Source organism: Oryctolagus cuniculus, chromosome 7 (genome assembly GCF_051225735.1).
Source record: "Oryctolagus cuniculus isolate XC-2025 breed Fujian yellow rabbit chromosome 7, ASM5122573v1, whole genome shotgun sequence".
Classification (NCBI taxonomy): Eukaryota; Metazoa; Chordata; class Mammalia; order Lagomorpha; family Leporidae; genus Oryctolagus; species Oryctolagus cuniculus.
In genome coordinates, this window is record NC_142873.1 from 15,559,010 (window position 1) to 15,578,973 (window position 19,964).

At 42.4% G+C, this 19,964-nt stretch overlaps 1 pseudogene; it reads left to right on the forward strand.

Annotated features, from left to right (window-relative positions):
* The first annotated feature begins 272 nt into the window (after window positions 1–272).
* On the forward strand, window positions 273–19,604 carry LOC149125311 (zinc finger RNA-binding protein pseudogene; annotated as a pseudogene).
* Window positions 19,605–19,964: the final 360 nt, after the last annotated feature.

Genomic DNA, 19,964 nt, shown 5'->3' on the forward strand with positions numbered 1-19,964 from the left:
GTCCAACCCTTCTTCCTCCTCCATCTCCTATTCCCACTCACAATTTTTACAAAGGTCTATTTTCAGCTTGCTTTATACTCATAAGAGTAACCCTACAGTAAATAAAAATTAGGCAAATAGTGTGAGCGAAAAAAAAAAAAAACACTGTGACTCAACAGCAGAGACAAGGGCTATGCTTAGTTAATTTTATGATTATAAAATAAATGGAAAGTGTGTCATTGCAAAAATTAAAAAGAAAGAATGAGAAAGGAAGGAGGAGAGAGAGCGGGAGCATGAGTGGGAGGGAATGTAAGGTGGGTAGTATCACTATGCTCATAATTCTGTGTATGTGAAATACATTAAACTTGTTCACCTTAAAAAACTTAAAAGTTTTTTTTTTTTATAGATTCAAGACTTTCCCCCTAAGATAAAAAAAAAGGCAAAAATGTCTACCATAGCATTAATTTTTAACCTTGTTCAAGAGGTTCTGTTCTTTGCAATTAGGGAAAATAAGTGAAAGCTTATCTATATTTGAAATGGAGAAATAAAATAGTCTTCACTATCAGACCCTATAATTGTCTTGAAAATAGGATGTAGTCTTTACAAAGCAACTGGAACAAATAAGCAAATTTAGAAAGTTTGCAGGACACAAGATCACTATACAAAAACAATTTAAAAAATCAGAAATTGAACTAAAAATAAGCACACCATTTGCCCATTTGCAGTAACATTAGAAAAAAGCATTTAGGTATAAATCTTCTTAAAGAAGTACCAAAACTGTACTCTGATAACTATAAACATTTCGGAGAAAAAAATAATAAAAACTTAAATCAGTGGAGAGATATACTAAATTCATGGGTGGGAATTTTCAATGTTATTGAAATGTCAATTCCCCCTACATTGATCTATAGATTCAAAGCATTCCTAAAAATTCCAGAAAGCTTTATAAAAATGAAAGTTAATGGGATGGATTCTAAAATTTATATGCAAATGCAGAGGACCTGAAACAAATAAAACTTTGAAAGAACAAAGTTAAAAGACTAACAGTATCTGAATTCAAAAGTTTTATAAAACCACAGCAAAATGACAGACAACTAGATCAGTGAAACAAATAGGGAATCTAGAAACAGACCTCATACACACAGAAAAATGATTTTCAACAAAGATGTAAAAGTAACTCAATGGAAAATGCTTGAACAATTTAATATTCATGATCAATAATAACAAGATTTTTAAAATCAATATCCCACATCTATAAAACTCAACTAGTGACTTGGAGTTAGGGAAAGATTTCTTTTTTTTTTTTTTTTCATTTTCGATTCTCTTTATATACAGAAGATCAGTTTAGCATACATTAAGTAAACATTTCAACAGTTTGCTCCCACACAGAAACATAAAGTGAAAAATAATAGATGATTTTTTAAATGATGATGAAATCAGATCAGACCTATTGTCATGTTTAATCCCAGTGAGAGTCAAGTTGGGAACTGCTAATTTCTTCTTCTTTTTTTTTTTTTACAGAAGATCAGTTTAGTATACATTAAGTAAAGATTTCAACAGTTTGCACCCCCATAGAAACACAAAGTGAAATATACTGTTTGAGTACTCGTTATAGCATTCAGTCTCAATGTACAGCACATTAAGGACAGAGATCCTACATGAGGAGTAAGTGCACAGTGACTCCTGTTGTTGACTTTACAAATTGACACTCCTGTTTATGGCATCAGTAATCTCCCTATGCTCCAGTCATGAGTTTCCAAGGCTATGGAAGCCCCTTGAGTTCTCCGACTCTTATCTTGTTTAGACAAGGTCATAGTCAAAGTGGAGGTTCTCTCCTCCCTTCAGAGAAAGGTACCTCCTTCTTTGAAGACCTGTTCTTTCCACTGGGATCTCACTCACAGAGATCTTTCATTTAGGTTTGTTGTTGGTGTTGTTGTTGTTTTGTTTTTGTTTGTTTGTTTGCTTTTGTTTTTGCCAGAGTGTCTTGGCTTTCCATGCCTGAAATACTCTCATGGGCTTTTCAGCCAGATCAGAATGCCTTTAGGGCTGATTCTGAGGCCAAAGTGCTGTTTAGGACATCCGCCATTCTATGAGTCTGCTGAGTATCTCGCTTCCCATGTTGGATCACTCTCCCCTTTATTTATTCTATCGGTTAGTATTAGCAGGTACTAGACTTGTTTATGTGCTCCCTTTGACTCTTAGTCCAGGGAAAGATTTCTTAGCCACAACCAAAAGCATGATGCATAAATTAAAAAATTTGATAAACTGTATTTACTAAAATTAAAATAATTATTATAAATGACAAGCTGGATGTTGTTATTAAAATTAGTTATTATTTAAAATGTTTTATTAAAATAATTATTATTTAAAAGGTACTGTCAAGAAAATTAGAAATAAGTAAACAAAAACAAGCCATAGACCGGGAAAAATATTTGAAAAACACATAACTGATGAAGCCCTTATATCTAGAATATAAAAAGAACTGACTTCACAGTAAAACAAGTCAGTTAAAAAGGTGAGCAAATTATTTGAACAAACAATTCACCAAAAAACATGCAGATGACAAATAAGCCTGTGAAGATTCTCAATCATTTGTCATTAGGTAAATGGAAATGAAAACACTGTAAGATACTATTATTCATCTGAAATTAAAAGCCTGACCACTCCAGTAACAGTGAGTATGTACAGCAACTCAACTAACATTCTCATACATAGTTAGTGGGAAAATAAAATGGTAAAACTACTACAGAAACCTGCTTGGCAGCTTCAAAAAAGTTAAATATTTAACTATTATATAATCCAGCTATGACCTCCTAGAACTCGAGAAATGAAAAGATGTCCATACAAAAGTTTTACATGCAATTCCATAAGGATTATATCATGTACAAAACTGAAAACGAAACGCAAAATATCCATCAAAAGAAGAATGGATAAGCAAATTATCATATTCGTGCAGTGGATACTACTTGGAAATTAAGTGGCATTGAATATATTGTTCTGTGACCTGGCTAAGCTTGCTTAGGAGTTCTGATAGTTTTTTATAAACTGCATCCGATTTTCTCACAATTATGGAGCCTGAAAGTAAGGAGAGTTTTAATTCTGCACTTGTAATCTTGATGGTTTTATTACTTTTTTTGCCTGATATTCAAAATAATTATGCTAATTTCACTATACAAATATAACCATATGCTGTAGACTTTGTTTTTTATAAAATTCTAGAAAGTGCAAATGCATCCAAAGTAAAAGAACACAAATCAGTCATTTTCTGGAGAATAAGGGATGGCAGAAGCAGGAGGCATTGGGAAGTAAGGATTAAAAATGAATATGAGACTGCTGACTACAGAGATTCAATTTATATGAGGACATACATAGGCTGAAAGTGAAGGGATTAGAAAAAAGATATCTCATGCAAATGGGAACCAAAAGGGAACAGAGGTGACCATATTTATATTTGAAAAAATACAAGTTAATTTAAAAATGGTCACAAGAGACAAAGAAATAAACAATGTAAGCAGAAAAGGGCCATTTCATTAGGGATTATAAATACATATTCAGAGATAAGAGCAAAGGACACAAATAAAAGAAATAAAAGGAAAACATTTTCAGAACTGAAGGGAGAAATAAAGTAACAAAGTAATATTATAATTTAGTCCTTTATTTTCAAAAATGAACAGATCAACTGGAGAGAAGGTCAATAAAAATAGGATGAAAGATATCAAGTATTGATGAGGATTGAGACAAAAGCCCTTGTACACTGTTGGTGAAAATGTAAATTAGCACAGCTATTATGAAAAACTGGATGAAGCTTTCTCAAAATACTAAAATTAGAGTTGCACTGTGATCCACAATCTAACTTCCAGATATTAACCCAAAAGATACGAAACCATTATGTCAAAGAGTATCTGTGTTCCCATGTTCATCACAGTATTATTTGCTACAGCCAAGTTATGGAATCAACCTAAGTGGTTGTGTAACATATGAGTAGCTAAAGGAAATGTGGCTTCTAAAAATAATAGAATACTATCCAATCTCTCTCTCTCTCTCTCTCTCTCTCTCTCTCTCTCTCTCTCTCTCTCTCTCTCACACACACACACACACACACACACACACACACACACACACAAAGGCCATGACAAAATGCCATTATTTGCAGAAAATGACTGAAATTGGAGATTATAATATTAAGTGAAGTAGGCACAGGGAGACAAATACTGCATGTCTTAGTAACATGCCGAATCTAAAAAATCAAACTCATATAAGCAAAGAGCAGAATAGAGAATTACAAGATTCTGGGTAGGGATTAGGGGAATAGGAAGATGATGGTCAGGGGTTACAAAGCTTCAATTAGCAGAACTGCTGTCAAACAGATATAGAATTGTAATTTTGCAAGATGAGAAAGTCCTAGAGATCTACTGCACAAGGTGTATGTAGCTACTTCTGTATTAGACATTTAAATCATTAATTTGGTAAATTTTATATCATGTCTTTTACCACAATATAAAAAAAGGGACATGAGGAAAATTTTAGGGTTATGTCCATGATTTTTTTCGTAGATGGCATCATATATCAAATCCTATGTTTTTTTTTTGTTTGTTTGTTTGTTTTGTTTTGTTTTGACAGGCAGAGTGGACAGTGAGAGAGAGAGAGACAGAGAGAAAGGTCTTCCTTTACCATTGGTTCACCCTCCAATGGCCGCCGCAGCCGGTGCACTGCAGCCAGCGCACCGCGCTGATCCGAAGGCAGGAGCCAGGTGCTTCTCCTGGTCTCCCATGGGGTGCAGGGCCCAAGCACTCGGGCCATCCTCCACTGCACTCCCGGGCCATAGCAGAGAGCTGTCCTGGAAGAGGGGCAACCGGGACAGACTCCGGTGCCCCAACCGGGACTAGAACCCGGTGTGCCAGCGCCGCAAGGCGGAGGATTAGCCTGTTGAGCCGTGGCGCCAGCCAAATCCTATGTTTTTTAAATATGTGTATTTATTTGTGTCTAACTAAAGGTATTTAAAAATAAGCTGTAACAAAATAAAAATAAACAGTATACCCTCATTTTTGTTCAGGTTTGATCTGCTATTTCCCATAGAACTACCTGATTTATGTTTTTGGTCATCTTAAAGGGTTGTTAGCATTTCAGGTTGTTAGTATTTCTAACATCGAATTGAATATATCTATAATGTGCCTATTAAATTCTACAAATTTTTGCAGTTTTAGCAAAAGCATGTTTTCTAAAAAAATCAGAATAAGGTGAATGGGTTCAGTTATAGGAGATCTGATAGCATGTTAACACACACACCCCCACACATACGAACACACACAGAGAAACACACACGATCTCATGTACAATTTGGGACATGCTCAAGCTGACTTGCCCCAAATGGTAGAGTTAGAAACATACCAGGGACTCCAATTTAATCCCATCAAGGTGGCATGTACCAATGCCATCTCACTAGTCCAAGTGCTCAATTTCAGTTCACAATTGATCAGAATGAAAGGACTAAGAGTCAAAGGGAGCACATAAACAAGTCTAGTACCTGCTAATACTAACCGATAGAATAAATAAAGGGGAGAGTGATCCAACATGGGAAGCGAGATACTCAGCAGACTCATAGAATGGCGGATGTCCTAAACAGCACTTTGGCCTCAGAATCAGCCCTAAAGGCATTCTGATCTGGCTGAAAAGCCCATGAGAGTATTTCAGGCATGGAAAGCCAAGACACTCTGGCAAAAACAAAAGCAAACAAACAAACAAAAACAAAACAACAACAACACCAACAACAAACCTAAATGAAAGATCTCTGTGAGTGAGATCCCAGTGGAAAGAACAGGTCTTCAAAGAAGGAGGTACCTTTCTCTGAAGGGAGGAGAGAACCTCCACTTTGACTATGACCTTGTCTAAACAAGATAAGAGTCGGAGAACTCAAGGGGCTTCCATAGCCTTGGAAACTCATGACTGGAGCATAGGGAGATTACTGATGCCATAAACAGGAGTGTCAATTTGTAAAGTCAACAACAGGAGTCACTGTGCACTTACTCCTCATGTAGGATCTCTGTCCTTAATGTGCTGTACATTGAGACTGAATGCTATAACGAGTACTCAAACAGTATATTTCACTTTGTGTTTCTATGGGGGTGCAAACTGTTGAAATCTTTACTTAATGTATACTAAACTGATCTTCTGTAAAAAAAAAAAAAGAAGAAGAAATTAGCAGTTCCCAACTTGACTCTCACTGGGATTAAACATGACAACAGGTCTGATCTGATTTCATCATCATTTAAAAAATCATCTATTATTTTTCACTTTATGTTTCTGTGTGGGAGCAAACTGTTGAAATGTTTACTTAATGTATACTAAAATGATCTTCTGTAAAAAAAAAAAAGAAAGAAATTAGCAATTCCCAACTTGACTCTCACTGGGATTAAACATGACAATAGGTCTGAAAAAAAAAAAAAGAAACACACACGATCTCACAATCTTCATTCCCTCATCCTCATTCCTTCGTAATTTCTAAGAACAGATTTCACTAAGTGGTGTCTGGCAGTAGCTGCTTATACAATGGGGCTGTGGTGCTAAGACAGAGGTTTCTGGAGGCACCTTAGATCTAACCAGGAGCTAATCATAATGATAACTGCAGAAGTCGTGCACTGCTATTCAGCGTTGCAATTTTTACAATGAAAACTTATGATAATTTCCCTGTGTTAGTCAAGGTCATTCAGAACTTAACTTAGGACTTCACATATCAGGCTGGGATATGTTCTGTTAAGGGAAACTTCCCAGGGAGAAAACATAGTGCCCAAACCTATTAAATAAAGACCCATATTGTCACTGAAGTCTTGGGGATGGGTGTCGCTCCCCCTCTTTCGTGGAGGAACGACACAGGACCCTGCGCTGTTCTTTTGTCTGCTCGGCCCTCCCCGGGTTTGCTGCTGGTTCTTCCCGGGTTGGCTACTATCCCTTCCACCTCCGTGGAAGGGCAGTTCCCCCTGGCCACATTCCCCACTTCCGCAGGGGAGTGGCACACCGCCGGCCGGTTCTCTCAGGGGCTGCACGGGTTCCCTTAGATGTTCCCCATAGATGTTCCTGGTGCATGCCGTCTCTCTCCTCCTTTATAGTCCTCCTCCGCCAATCCCAACTCGGCTGAGTACGCTGCTTTCCAATCAGGAGCAAGTCCTACAGTTAATTGGTTGAACTGGAGGCAGCTGTGCGGAAGCTGTTTACTTCTCTCCCAGCGCCATATTGTGGGAGAGCAGATGCATAGAATAAGTCCTAATTCGAGCAACTCAGTCTAGTCCGGATTGCTCCCCACAGATCCCCCTTTCTTTTTATTTTTTGGCGTTGATACGCGCCTGTCTTCGGTGTCCCGCAGCACACACTCTGCTGTACTTGCTAGAGTTGCCACAGGCTCTTACAAGTCCTATCAATCAGGAAAACCGAATCCGGGTCCTCTCTTCGCCATTGTGAGGAGGTTTTTAGGCGCTGATGCGTGCCTGTGTTCGGTGCCCTGCAGCGCATGCTCTGCTCTGCTAGAACTGCCTGCAGGTGTTTACAAAACCTATCAGGCAAACCGAATCCAAGCCTTCTCATTGCCGTATTGTGGGGGAGACTTATTAGTGTTGGTTCGTGCCTATCTTCGGTGACCTGCAGCTCATACTCTGGTCGAGCTGCTTGCTGGCGCTTACCGCCTTAATCAGGCAGACCGAATCCAAGCCTCCTAATTGTTGCATTGTGGGGGAAGCCTTACTGATGTTAATTCGTGCCTGTCTTCGGTGACCTGCGGCGCATAAGCTGCTAGCCGCCGCAGGTGCTCATCGTGCTCATCGCCTCACTTAATCAGGCAGACCGAATCCAAGCTTTCTTATTGCCATGTTGAGGGGAGGCCTTTCTATTTCTCTATTTCTCTATCTCCGGGCATTCCTATTTCTCCCATTTTACTTCTGTCTGCCAACATTCCCATTTCTCTCACTCCACTTCCAAACTTCTGTTTCTCTTATCCCCGCAGCTTCCCGCTGCGCCTGCCCCGAGGCTGCTTCTCGGCAGCTTTCCGGCTCTGAGCCGCTTCCCGGCGCCTCGCCCTGCCGGCAGCTTCACGGCTCCGCGCAGCTTCCCGGCGCCTCGCCCCGCCGGCGCCCGCCCCGCAGCGGCTTCACAGCTCTGCGCGGCTTCCTGGCGCCTCGCCCCGCCGGCGGGTTCCTGGCTCTGCGCGCACGCTCCGCGGTCTCCACGCACTTCGCGCCCGCACCACGGCCTCGCGCCAACGCCCCGTGCTCTCTCTGCACGCGGCGGCTTCCGCGAATGTTTCCGCCACCACCGGCATTCAGTCCAAGTTCCCCGGACTAACCTGGCGAATCCTGGCGGCCCACGTCTCTGCCTCTGGTTCCAGATCTTCGCCTCTTGCTCCCCGGGGTGACTTGAAGAATTCCAAGGTGGCTTGGCCTGCACTCGCGGCTTCATCCTCCCTAACATTTTTCTCTACCCGGCATGCTTCCCCAAGTTTTCTTCCAACAATATTCCTCCCTCATTTCTCCTGGCTTCTCCCCACAGTCCATATCCGAGTCCAAGTTTCCTCTAGGTTTCACTTTCACTTTCAACCTGCAGTCCGTATCTGAGTCTAAGTTTCTTCTTGCTTTCACTTTAAATCCTAACTTCTTTCCCACAGTCCGTATCCGAGTCCAAGCCTCCTCCAGGTTTCACTTTCGCTTTCAATCTCCTAGCTTCCCCGCCATAGTCCGCATCCGAGTCTGTGAAAGCTTTCACTTTCGCTTTCAAATCCTAACTTCTTTCCCACAGTCCATATCCAAGTCTATGCCTAGGCTTTCAATAGCTTCTTCCGGCACCTTTCTCGTCCGGCTTTTCCCTAGGCTCTTCGCTAGTCTCTCTCTCCGGTATTTTCCTGCTTCTTCCCGTTTCTTCCCTCCTAAGTTTCATATCCGAGTCACGGCACCATTATGTCGCTCCCCCTCTTCATGGAGGAGCGACACAGAGTCCTGCCTAGGCTTCATATCCGAGTCACGGCACCATTATGTCGCTCCCCCTCTTCGTGGAGGAGCAACACAGGACCCTGCGCTGTTCTTTCGTCTGCTCGGCCCTCCCCGGGTTTGCTGCTGGTTCTTCCCGGGTTGGCTACTATCCCTTCCACCTCCGTGGAAGGGCAGTTCCCCCTGGCCACATTCCCCACTTCCGCAGGGGAGCGGCACACCGCCGGCCGGCTCTTCTCGGGGGCTGCACGGGTTCCCTTAGATGTTCCCCATAGATGTTCCTGGTGCATGCCGTCTCTCTCCTCCTTTATAGTCCTCCTCCGCCAATCCCAACTCGGCTGAGTACGCTGCTCTCCAATCAGGAGCAAGTCCTACAGTTAATTGGTTGAACTGGAGGCAGCTGTGCGGAAGCTGTTTACTTCTCTCCCAGCGCCATATTGTGGGAGAGCAGATGCATAGAATAAGTCCTAATTCGAGCAACTCAGTCTAGTCCGGATTGCTCCCCACACTCAGTCTAGTCCGGATTGCTCCCCACAGATCCCCCTTTCTTTTTATTTTTTGGCGTTGATACGCGCCTGTCTTCGGTGTCCCGCAGCACACACTCTGCTGTACTTGCTAGAGTTGCCACAGGCTCTTACAAGTCCTATCAATCAGGAAAACCGAATCCGGGTCCTCTCTTCGCCATTGTGAGGAGGTTTTTAGGCGCTGATGCGTGCCTGTGTTCGGTGCCCTGCAGCGCATGCTCTGCTCTGCTAGAACTGCCTGCAGGTGTTTACAAAACCTATCAGGCAAACCGAATCCAAGCCTTCTCATTGCCGTATTGTGGGGGAGACTTATTAGTGTTGGTTTGTGCCTATCTTCGGTGACCTGCAGCTCATACTCTGGTCGAGCTTTGCTGGCGCTTACCGCCTTAAATCAGGCAGACCGAATCCAAGCCTTCTAATTGGCATGTTGAGGGGAGGCCTTATTTTTCTCTATTTCTCTATCTCCGGGCATTCCTACCTCTCCCATTTCACTTCTATCTTCCAGCATTCCCATTTCTCTTTTACTTCACTTCCAAACTTCTGTTTCTCTTATCCCTGCGGCTTTCCGGCACCTCGTCCCGCCGGCGGGTTCCCGGCTCTGCGCCGCTTCAGCCCGCGCGCCTCTCTGCGCGGCTTCCCGGCTTTGCGCGGTCCGCGGTCTCCACGCTTAACCCTTTCGCGTCTGAACCACGGCCTACGCCAGCGTTCCCTATCTATTCACGCCCCGTGCTCTCTCTGCACGCGGCGGCTTCCGCGAGTAACACAGCGTAGCTTGCGTCTCCGCCACTAGGATTCAATCTAAGTTCCCCGGGCTAGCCTGGCGAATTCAACCCAGCGTACGTCTCCGCCCCACGATCTGGCTTCCCGTCCTTTGCTCCCCGGGCTAATCAGACGGATCCCAATCTGGCTTACGTCTCAGCTTCTGGTTTTAACTTTTCGCCCCCTATTCCCGGGCTAACTTGAGAATCCCAAAGTGGCTTTCGTTTCCGCCTTGGCCTGCCCCCCGCGGCTTCAATTTCCCTAACATTTTTCTCTACCCGGTATGTTTCCCCAAGCTTTCCTCCAACGATATTCCTCCCTCATTTCTCCTGGCCTCTCCCCACAGTCCGCGTCCGAGTCTGTTTGTTCTAGCTTTCACTTTCGCTTTCGACCTTAGAGATTCCTCCCAGCTTCCCCCCGTAGTCCGTATCCGAGTCTATGCCTAGGCTTTCAATAGCTTCTTCCGGCACCTTTTTCGTCCGGCTTTTCCCTAGGCTGTTTGCTAGTCTCTCTCTCCGATATTTTCCCTAGTTCTTCCCGTTTCTTCCCTCCTAAGTTTGCTATCCGTCCTAGGTTTCCTATCCAAGCTAGGTTTCCTATCCGAGTCACGGCACCATTATGTCGCTCCCCCTCTTTCGTGGAGGAACGACACAGGACCCTGCGCTGTTCTTTTGTCTGCTCGGCCCTCCCCGGGTTTGCTGCTGGTTCTTCCCGGGTTGGCTACTATCCCTTCCACCTCCGTGGAAGGGCAGTTCCCCCTGGCCACATTCCCCACTTCCGCAGGGGAGTGGCACACCGCCGGCCGGTTCTCTCAGGGGCTGCACGGGTTCCCTTAGATGTTCCCCATAGATGTTCCTGGTGCATGCCGTCTCTCTCCTCCTTTATAGTCCTCCTCCGCCAATCCCAACTCGGCTGAGTACGCTGCTCTCCAATCAGGAGCAAGTCCTACAGTTAATTGGTTGAACTGGAGGCAGCTGTGCGGAAGCTGTTTACTTCTCTCCCAGCGCCATATTGTGGGAGAGCAGATGCATAGAATAAGTCCTAATTCGAGCAACTCAGTCTAGTCCGGATTGCTCCCCACAGATGGGTATTTGGTATAACTGTGATCTCTGCTTCCCACGTGTCAGAGAAGGTATTCTTTCTACCAACTCACTGTCATTTCAGTCTATCAGGGTTACTTTCTGTTGTGAACACAGAATCTCTGTTCGACTGTTTTTGACCAGTATTCCCAGAATTTGTCAGGATAATCAAGAATATTTCAAAATATACTGATGTTAATCAACACTAATGTGAGCTATGCTTTCATCTTGAGGTGTCAACTATCTACAACATTACATATGTACCTTGGAGATAGTTCAGTGTGTCTGTGTTCACCAGCCTGGGGAGATGAGATACACTGAAGGTATTTGGATAAAGATAAACATTGAGTAACTCAGAATAATCTTTGCAACCTCCAGATGTTTCTTATAGCTGTATATTTGCCTTTGTTTTTAGACTCAAACATCTGGCTGATTACATTTCTCTGTGGCTTTGGTAGATACAACCATAGGCATGACCAATATAAAATAATGACAAATATAATATTTTAACTTTGTAACATTGACGAAGTTTAGAATGCATATGATTTACTTTTATATATTTAAATAAAATTATAACATAAAAATGAGATGGAGTTATAGGTGATTTGTGTGACTATTTATTTATTTAAGAATTCTAAAAAATGTGTTGGAAAACACATCCTCACTTAAATAAAATAAGTGGAACAGAAACAATTGAAAATGCAATAGTAGCAAGGAATTGGAGAAAAATGAGAAGACAGAAAAAATGGCAAAAAGCTTCAATGTACATTATTTTTCAGGAAATCATTCCAATTGCAGAAATAGGCTGAACATGTATGAAATTTGACATTTAGTTAGTATGCAGTTTGTTGTAAGCATTCTGGTGTATCATATGCATAGACTATTCCCAAAGGAGGCATTTGCAGCTTGTAGCTTTGGAAGGGTTAAAGTTTAACTAGCTTTCTGATAATTTAATGCACAGGATAAACAAGGAGAAGGGTTCAGAAGGAGGGTCTACTTTTAAGTATGATGAAACTTCATTTTGAAGTCATTTCAAAATTACAAAAATGTTCAAAATCATACTAGAGTTCTCAAATGCCCATTATCTGATTTCCTATTTTTAACACCTCGTATAACCACAGTACAATGATCAAAATTAAAAAAAAATAAAATTTCTATCTAGTCTATAGATTGTATTCATGCTTTGTAAAACAATGTTTTTTTTCCCTAGGTCAGGAAGCATATAATAGCACTATATCTTCTTTCATATCTTCTTTAACCTGGAGCAAACATGCAGTTTTCCTTGGTCTTTATGATAGCAGCAGTTTTGAAGAGTGTTGGCCAGTAATTTGCACATAATGGTTCTCAATTTGGACCTGTAGGCACTTCTCTATTTAAGGCCAAACTGCTTTCCATTAAAGTAATACCTATGTATATATATTTTTTACCAACAATATTTGAAAATGCTCATTTTGTTATATTTTCAATAGCTATTATTAACATTTGTGAAAAATCTTGTGAGATCAAAAAAAGAGCATGTACTTCTGTTTTAGTACATTGTACTACTGTTTTTATATCATTTAGTCTATTAAATGTACATGTTCATATTTCTTTGTGAACATTTTTTCCCCAGGTACTGTGCCAACCTATGGCAGAGCATTAGTTCTATTTTCTTCTGGACACTTGACCTCTTACTCATAGAATGCATCCTCCACTCTCCCTTGCAGTTGCTATGGCTATGAGACTAAATTTTCAACAACTGAACAGAGTGGAAGAGATGTATTCAATATTCTATTGTGTACAAGGTGATGCTGTCCTCTGGTTCCCCAGTACTTGAGAACCTGGAGAAGTGGCGACCTAGCTTACCTGTGGTTACAGACAATGCTCCCAGGACACTGAATGATGGACAGAAGAAGCTTCAGTGATCAATGCCTCAGAGCTCACTGGTCAGTCTCTTTGTTCTCACATGAAAACGAAACAAAATTTTATCTTATTGAAACCATTTTATGTTGTCATTTTCATGACAACAGCTTAATCGCTATCCCCATTTTTATTATATGGCCACATATTTTTCTCTGTGATCTTTATCTGTTTTTTAAACTATTAGCTCTATTTTATTTATTTTTTATTTTTTATTTTTTGACAGGCAGAGTGGACAGTGAGAGAGAGAGAGACAGAGAGAAAGGTCTTCCTTTGCCGTTGGTTCACCCTCCAATGGCCGCCGTGGCCGGTGCGCTGCGGCCTGCGCACCGCGTTGATCCGATGGCAGGAGCCAGGAGCCAGGTGCTTTTCCTGGTCTCCCATGGGGTGCAGGGCCCAAGCACCTGGGCCATCCTCCACTGCACTCCCTGGCCACAGCAGAAAGCTGGCCTGGAAGAGGGGCAACTGGGACAGAATCCGGCGCCCCAACTGGGACTAGAACCCGGTGTGCTGGCGCCGCTAGGCGGAGGATTAGCCTAGTGAGCCGTGGCGCCGGCCTAGCTCTATTTTATGTTACAGATATTTCTTATAATTTGTCACTTGCTCTTTAACATGGTTTCAGAAATTTGAATATATAAAACATAAAATTGTTGAGTGTAAAAATTAATATTTCCTTTATGCTTTATTTTATATTTATCCAGAGATCATTCTATTCTGGCTTTTGAGCAAATATTTTTTTCTATTAATGTGACCAGAAAGTTACACTCAGCTATCCAAATACACACAAGTTTATATATTAAAAGAATTATGAGACAACACATCTGCTAATGTTCGATAGTGTAAAAGAGCACTTCACAGTGCACAGAAAATGGCATTAAAGTATATTTACTTTGATCCAAAAACTTTTTATATTCATGCTGGCCATCAGGACTGAGCATTTCTGCAGCTGTAAGCCCAGTGACAAGGCTGCCTTCCTGGCAGAGAAGCTGGAAAAGTAACCATTGATTGCTCTGTTCTAGTAAGCATCCTTCCCTGCTTCTGGAAAACAAGCAACAACTAACTTAATCGACGCTGACACAGTTTCCTCACAGAAACTACACGCCCCTGTCTTAAGCTTCAGTTTCTGTCCCTCAGTAGTTTCCTGGAGAACTCTGTTTCTAATTGGAGGCTGCTCGTTTTGAATTTGCCACCACATTCTAGATGACAATAGAGGGAGGGAAGTATTGTTTTTCTTCATCACTTTCTGTCTCTCATTTCTTTTTCTCTCTTTTTTCTTCTTCTTCTTTTTTGGCTATTTCTGTTCTTTAATTAGTTGGAACAGTACTGTATTTTACCATAAAACCTTTGCCAAGTCCATTCATACTGGGTACTTACTTATTTGCCTTTTTCTATCCCAGAGTCGCATGAACAAAATTATGTGGAGTTCACGCTGGGAAATGGCCAAAGTATCTAGAGAGAAATGGCAATATATTTCATGTTCTTACATATCTGCTGAAAAAGAAACTCTTTGATATAAATGAAAAAATTTAATTATTTGGCTTCCCAAAACTTCTTTTCTGAGCATTTCATAAACTGTCAAAGAAAATCACTGTGTTCTTTCAGTATCCCCAGAGGAATGTCTTTCTTTAAATATATTTAACAGAATATTTTGCAAATATGAATAATCCTCTTGAGAAAACGGTGAAATGCACTGTCTTCATGAACCCATATATACAGTGAACCCTCAATTCATTGAATTGTTAGGATAGAAATTATTTCTACATAACCCAATATATTCAATTGGTTTTGCTCAAATACCAAGAAGAGGATTAAAAAAGAACAATGTGAAATCACATATTCTGCCATATATTATGCCTAATTAAAAATCATAATAACTAAGAAATTATTGGGATGTTAGGAATAGAGATCAAACATAGACTATATGAACAGAAGCCAGAATCCATAAGCTGAAGTAAGAAATATATAAAAATTAGATTTGGTGCATAAATATGATATAAATCAATGACTCTTAGATCCTCACCACACTGTTGGAATAATTTGCCATTTATATGACAAGAAGTAAAACTAACTGCACACAGTTCTAGGTATACCAAAGATTGAAACATCAAAGGTAAATCTTCAAATTAACAGGAAAATATTTGCACAAATGTTATTACTCTAGTATATACAAATGACTAAAAGACAAAGGCATAAGACTTTAACTGAATATTTGTGTGAAAATTAAATTGTGCAAAACAAAATACATGTAAAAGATAAGACATAGACTAACATAAGATAATTTCAGTTATTTAATGTTGGAATCTAAAAATCTTAAGAAATCACATGGCAGAATAAACAATCTATCAGAAAAAGGGGAACAAATAATTCATAGAGTAAGAAACCTGTGGGGAGCAACTGGGAGCAACTCGGACTAGACTAAGTTACTGGAATTAAGACTTATTCTATGCATCTGCTCTCCCACAATGTGGCGCTGGGAAAGGAGCGTACAGCTTCTACCCAGCTGCCTCTCACCAACTTGACAAGCTGCAGGAGCCGCTCCTGATTGGAGGAGAGCAGCGTACTCGGCGTGTGGGTAGCAGAGTTGGGATTGGTGGAGAGGACTATAAAGGAGGAGAGAGACAACATGCACCAGGAACATCTAAGGGGAACATCTATCTGAAGGAACACCTGTGCAGCCCCCGAGAGAGCCGGCAGGCGGTGTGCCGCTCCCCCGCAGAAGTGGGGAAAGTGGCCAGGGGGAACCGCCCTTCCACGGAGGTGGAAGGGACGGTAGCCAACCCGGGAAGAACCAGCAGCAAACCCAGGGAGGGCCGAGCAGACAAAAGAACGGCACACGGTCCTGTGTCGTTCCTCCACGAAGATGGGGAGCGACAAAACCTAAAAGACTAACACACATTTAACAAAAATCAGTCATAGTTGTCAACAATGAAGTGCAAATTAAAACAAAAATTAAATAGCATTATCTATATACCACTCTGCATGGCAAAATATGAAATTCTTTTTGGAAATGTTACAATACGAATGTTACATGTATGTAAAATTATCTACTTTCTAGGGTGATCAGTTTTAACAGTTTACCAGGCTGGAACAGTGGTAAGTTCCAGCCAAACAATAGCAGTCGGTCACTTTAGTCAGGGTATACACTGAAAGTAATGTCACCATATTGGTATTACACAAAGCATATTACTCACAGGAGGGAGGCCGCGGGTGAGAGCTCGGAGTGCAGCAGCAGCAGCCTGAGCCCAGGGTTCCCACATGCCCTGTAGTGCTTTCTCCTCTGTGCCAGCCAGCTGGGGAAGATGCCAAAATGGTGACGGCAACTACTTTGGATTCACCACAGCGGGGCGGCGGCGGCGGCGGCCCACTGTAGCCAACAGCCAGCTTCGGGTGTGGCCTGTTCTCGTCCAACTACAGTTCTAGCTGCACTGTCCATCAGGCTCCAGCAGCTGCTCGCACGGTTACTGCTCCCTATGCACAGTTGTGGTTGCCAGGCCTGCTTCAGTAGCTGTGGCCACTGCAGCAACAGCTGCCGCCTATGGAGGCTACCCCGCTGCACACACAGCAACTGACTGTGGTTACACCCAGAGGCAACGAGAAGCACCAGCACCACCTCCCCCAGCTCCTACACAAAATTCCCAGGACTCCTACTCCTAGGTAAGACCCACAGCTCCTGCTGCAGCTTACGACAGTCAGCAGTACTACCAACAACCACCAGCAACTGCCGCTGCCCTCGCTGCTGCTGCCCGGCCTCAGCCTGCTGTTGCTGAAACCTACCATCAGACGGCTCCCAAAGCAGGTTATAGCCAAGGAGCAACTCCGTATACTCAAGCCCAGCAAACTCGACAGTGACAGCCATAAAACCAGCCACACCGAGTCCAGCTACCACTACTTTCTCCACTTGTCCTGTGTCCCCCACGTACAGCCAGTAGCAGCTGCAGCCACCGTGGTGCGGCCCTACACTCAGAGTGCTACTTACAGCAGCAGGGCAGTTACTCACTCTGCACATCTCACTCAGGTTATGAAGCAGCAGTGTGCTCAGCTGCATCTTCCTGCTGCCCACAGCAGCAGCAGCAACAGAAGCTACAGCAGCTGCCTGGACAGGGACCACTTTACTAAAAAAAGCACCATTCCAAAATAAACAGCTGAAACCAAACAGCCCCGAAACCACCCCAGATTCACTGCTGTGATGTGTGTAAGATCAGCTGTGCTGGACCACAGACTTACAAAGACCATTTAGAAGGACAGAAACATTAAAAAAGAAGCCGCATTGAAAGCCTCACAAAATACCAGCAGCAGTAACAACTCTGCTCGTGGGACTCAACCAGCTGCATTGTGAGCTCTGCGATGTGTCCTGTACAGGAGCAGATGCATATGCTGCCCACATCTGTGGTGCTAAGCATCAGAAAGTGGTTAAATTACATACAAAACTGGGTAAACCAATTCCATCAACAGAGCCAAACGTTGTTAGCCAAGCTACTTCTTCAACAGCTGTATCTGCTTCAAAACCGACTGCCTCTCCTTCAAGTACTGCAGCAAACAAGTGCACCGTGAATGCTTCATCGACAGCAACTTCTTCAGTGAAAGGTCTTACTACTATAGGAAACACATCTCTTAACAGCACATCCAGCACTAAAGTATCAGCAGTGCCTACAAATACGGCTGCCAAGAAAACATCTACACCCAAAATAAACTTTGTTGGTGGTAATAAACTGCAGTCAGCAGGAAACAAAGCAGAAGACTGAAAAGGAACGGAATGTGTTAAAAATGCTCCTGTCACTTCTTCTGAGCACATTCCAGAAGTAAAGTCAGACACGGTGTCAGAGCCGGTCACACCTGCATCTCTTGCAGCTTTACAGAGTGACGTCCAGCCAGTGGGCCACGATCATGTGGAGGAGGTACAAAATGATGAAGGAAAAGTAATTAAAAAAAAGTAATTAGGTTCCATTGTAAATGATGCGAGTGCAATTTTAATAACCCCAATGCTAAGGAGATGCATTTAAAAGGACGAAGACACAGACTTCAATCTAAAAAAAAAGTAAATCCAGATTTGCAAGTAGAAGTGAAGTCCAGTATTCGAGCAAGAAAGATTCAAGAAGAGAAAATGAGAAAGCAAATGCAGAAGGAGGAGTATTGGCAAAGACGAGAAGAGGAGGAGCACTGGAGGATGGAAATGAGACATTATGAAGAGGACGTGCCCTGGGGAAGAAGAGGAAGAACAACGTCATTGGGAGGATCACCACTGGATGCCTGACGGAGGCTATCCACATGGTCCTCCAGGCCCCTTCAGCCTCTGGGAGTGCGACCAGGCATGCTGCCTCAACCACAGGGGCCTGCACCTTTGCGTCGTCCCGACTCATCTGATGACCGTTATGTGATGACAAAGCATGCAACCATTTATCCAACTGAGGAGGAGTCACAGGCAGTTCAAAAAATTGTTCCTATCACTGAACGTGCTTTAAAATTTGTTTCAGACAGTTTGAACATGAAAAGAGCAAGAACAAGGAGGGAGATGATAAGAAAGAGGGAGGGAAAAACAGAGCTTTGAAAGGAGTTTTGCAAGTGGGAGTATTGGCAAAAGGATTACTTCTCTGAGGAGATAGAAATGTCACCCTTGTTTTGCTTTGCTCAGAAAAACCTTCAAAGACATTATTAAGCCGAATTGCAGAAAACCTCCCCAAACAGCTTGCTGTTATAAGTCCTGAGAAGTACGATATAAAATGGGCTGTATCTGAAGTGGCAATAATTTTGAATTCCTGTGTGGAACCCAAAATGCAAGTCACTATCACCCTGACATCTCCAATTATTCAAGAAGAGAACATGAGGGAAGGAGATGTAACCTCGGGTATGGTGAAAGATCCACCGGATGTCTTGGACAGGAAAAAATGCCTTGACGCTCTGGCTGCTCTACGCCAAGCTAAGTGGTTCCAGGCTAGAGCTAATGGTCTACAGTCCTGTGTGATAATCATATGTATTCTCCGAGACCCCTGTCAATGAGTTCCAACTTGGTCTGATTTTCCAAGCTGGGCTATGGAGTTTTAGTAGAGAAGGCAATCAGTAGTGCTTCTAGTCCCCAGAGCCCTGGAGATGCACTGAGAAGAGTTTTTGAGTGTATTTCTTCTGGGATTATTCTTAAAGGTGGCCCTGGACTTCTGGATCCTTGTGGAAAGGATCCATTTGACACCTTGGCAACAATGACTGAGCAGCAGCGTGAAGACATTACATCCAGTGCACAGTTTGCTTTGAGACTCCTTGCATTCCACCAAATACACAAAGTGTTAGGCATGGATCCATTACCAGAAATGAGCCAACGTTTTAACATCCTCAACAGAAAGCGAAGAAGGGGTAGTGATGGAGTTGATGGATTTGAAGCTGAGGGGAAAACAGATAAAAAAGATTGATAACTTTTAAAAAGTTTCTGTAATTCTTCATCATTAAATAGAGGTGCCAATTTGTTGGCTGTTTTTCATTCATAATAATGTCTACTTTGAAAAATTCATCAAGAAATTAAAGAATTTCATGGGAGAACCAAGTTTTTCTGTGACATTAAAAACTTAACGTACAGTGTTAGGTATTATATATGGAAAGACACCAATAAATATTGTGCTCCAACTAGGGTAAACAGTGGTTCAGGTTGTTTTCCCATTTTTTTTTTTGGTTTTATTTACTGGTTGCCCTAGGTCTCCCTATTTTTGTGTCTTTTATTAACTAGTGCATTGTCTTACTCAATCTTTACTGTATTTAATGCAGGATTTGTGCTT